This window comes from Pinus tabuliformis, chromosome X (genome assembly GCF_031772625.1).
Source record: "Pinus tabuliformis cultivar Carrire ecotype Pingquan chromosome X, CPIR1, whole genome shotgun sequence".
Taxonomy (NCBI): domain Eukaryota; kingdom Viridiplantae; phylum Streptophyta; class Pinopsida; order Pinales; family Pinaceae; genus Pinus; species Pinus tabuliformis.
Genome location: NC_142308.1, coordinates 120,715,252 through 120,718,564, shown reverse-complemented (window position 1 = coordinate 120,718,564; position 3,313 = coordinate 120,715,252).

The window sequence follows — 3,313 nt, the reverse complement described above, 5'->3', positions numbered from 1 at the left end:
GTTTATTTCAGAAAAAGTAGAATAGTCATTTCTTTCAGCTTCTGCATTTTCTTGATTTCCTTTTAAATTCCGCAAATTTCATTTCAGGAAGAGTAGGCTAGTAATTTCTTTCAAGTTCTGCATTTCCTTGCTTTCCTTTTCAATTCTGCAAATTTCATTTCAGCAAGTTCATTTCAGTTAGTTGCAATTTTTTTTGTTTAATCCATTTCAGTTTTGTAGGTACAATCAATGTGAAAAAAAACAAAAACCAACCAAAAATATTTCCTTTCATGCCTCGTAGGAATAGAGATAATTTAGGAAAATTCTTACCCAACACCCCCACTACCCCACACAGCTAACCTTATCTCTTCTTCGGTGGTAGTGATCAAGAAGAACTTTTAGATGAACAACCAGAGATATTTGAAGAACCTATAAGGGAAGAAGAAGAAGAAAACATCCATCTTGAGCGAATGGCTAAAAACAGAAATGTTAGGGGGAATGGAGAGAGAATAGAGGGTACCTTTCCCATTAGGGAGACCAATGGGGACACCAAAATTAAGAATATAAGCCCTTCAACCCTACCTCACTTCCATGGTTTGACTACAGAAGATCCTGACACCTTCTTGTTTGAATTTGTTTTCATCTGTCAAGCCTATGACTATGCAAAAGACGAGCAAAAGTTGAAGCTATTCCATTCTAATCTCAAGGATGCAGCATTGCGCTGGTTCATGGGGTTACCTGGCAATAGCATCACAACTTGGGCTCAGATGCAGCAGGCCTTTAATAAAAATATCGAAACTACTGTAGGTCAAAAGATACCAAAGAAGAAATCTTCCAAATGACCATGGGAAGTGATGAATCCTTGGAAGATTATGAAGAGAGGTTCCAACTCAGCTACAAAAGGGACAAGTGTACACTTGACCCTGAATCTCTGAAGTTGGTCCTGCTCAGGGGAATTCTGGAAGACCTTCTAGACACCCTCCATCTGCTGGCTGGGGGAGACATCTACAAACTATCTTATGAGGACATAAAGACTGTTTTTAGAAACCATTCTAGAGTAGCCAGAAAGAAAGGTAGGGGGAGTCAACCATAGCCAATACCTCCTCTTCCAATTCATCCATTAAAGGTGAAATTGGAAACATGTTGGACGACTTCAAAAGTGAGATGTTGCAGACTCTTGCCATGCAAATTGATAGCTTGCATATCAAAAGAAAACAAGAGGAAACAGAGAGGATTTGGCCATCTTTTGTACTAGATGCACTATGAGGCATCCTAGGAATGAACGTCCATTGAACTCTATAGAGGTTTGTTTGGTTTATGAAGAAGATCATTCTACAGATAAGTGCCCTTCCTTGCCCGGATTTAAAGCTATATACCAAGGGGCCAAAGAAGCCACTGAACCACTCTATTTCATGAACCAAAGGAGACCGCATGGACCTAGACCATATCAGTAGGGGATGCAAGGGACATACTACAATACCAACCAAGTCACTTCCATACCTTTTTGGGTCCCTTCTTCTCATCCTTGCTAGTCCACGCCTCCTCCTTGGTTCTTCCCATCTCAATATCATGCCCAACCAGCCACTCATTCATTTCAATCCTACGTTGAGATGCAACCTTAGTGGAATGCATCTCATCAGGGGTGGAGGCCCCAATACAACTCTCCTCCTACTCTTTTGCCTCCAGCACCTACTCAACCACAACCATTACCTTCTGCTCCACCAAGGCAACCCCAAATGCCTACCCAGCTAAACCCGAACCTGAAAAACAGACAGGCTCAACAAGTATATAGTGGGTAACCATCATGCCCAAATTATTCTGTGGAGATTCAGGAGATTAATTTGCGATCTGGGAAGGTTCTCCAAGATAGCTAGCCTCCACCTAGGGAGGTTGAGGAAGATAAAGAGGAAAGTGAACCTAAAGCAATTCCACACTTTCCTGAGAGACTATCTGGGACAACACGGCCTACCCCAGAAGAAACTAAACTTCTAGGAGAATTGAAATAGTTATGTGTGAAGATACCACTTCTCCAAGCCATAAAAGATATGCCTATATACAATAGGTTGATCAAAGAGAAGTGCTTTAGGCATCCAGGAAGGCACAAGAAAGATACCCAAACCATCAATGTCATAGGACAGCTGTTCGAACTGATGTTGGGACAGGTAATCTATCTGAAATATTTGGACCCTAGAAGCCCAATAGTTGATGTCCACATCAGTGGCACCATGATCCCACATACCTTGATTGATTTGGGAGCTGCCATTAATGTGATGAAAAAGGACACAATTCTCAAACTTAACCTCCAGGGCTCCTTGAGGACGACCACGACAATACTGCAACTAGCAGACCACTCCACCGTGACCCCTGAAGGGATTGTGGAAGACGTGATGGTCTCCATTGATTCTTAGGAGTACCCTGCTAATTTCTTAGTTCTCCAGCTGAAGGTAAAGTTCACTGGGTATCCTCTCATCCCTTGAAGACCTTGGTTGGCTACTGCCAATGCCTACATCAGCTGTCGAGTTGGGAACATGACCATCAAGAATAGGCATATGTCCAAATAGTTAATCCTATACCCTCCTGCCCAACCCTTGCTAGAACATGATGTACCTCTCTAGTTGGAGGAGGAGGATGAGGATGAGGTCTATTCTGCACCACTTTGTGCATTAGAAACCGCCATGGGGGGGAAACTGCAAGATGAGGATGATATGATTGAAAATTTGATTCAGAATCCACCCCCTAGTGTCTTACCATTAGTGGACATAGTGAGTGAAACCCAAAACAACCCCTCAACTGAACTCTATGTGGCCGACCTGACTTCTCTCTGTGTTAAAAATATAGAGTTCGGCCCAGAAAGAACCTTGAAAATCAATCCATCCCTATCCATTTCCCAGGAGGAGGAGTTGTACAACTTATTGAGAAAACATTTAGATGCCTTCGCCTGGAGTTATAAGGAGATGAAGGGAGTGCACCCTTTAGTATGTACTCGTCATATATACATTAAGGAAGATTGCAAACTAGTCAGGCAGCCTCAAAGGAGGATGAATCCAACACTTCAAGACATTGTTAGGGAAGAATTGTAAAAATTACTTGACGCGGGATTAATCTACCCCATCTCTGACAGTGAATGGGTCTCTCCTTTGGTGCTAGTGCCAAAGAAAAATGGCAAGTGGAGAATCTGTGTCGACTATCGGGAATTGAACAAAGCCACTAAAAGGGACCATTTTCCTTTGCTTTTCATAGATCAAGTGTTAGATGGTCTAGCGGGGAAAAAGTTTTTCTCCTTCCTAGATGGGTTTAGCGGATACAATTAGATTCAAATCAGCCCGGAAGACCA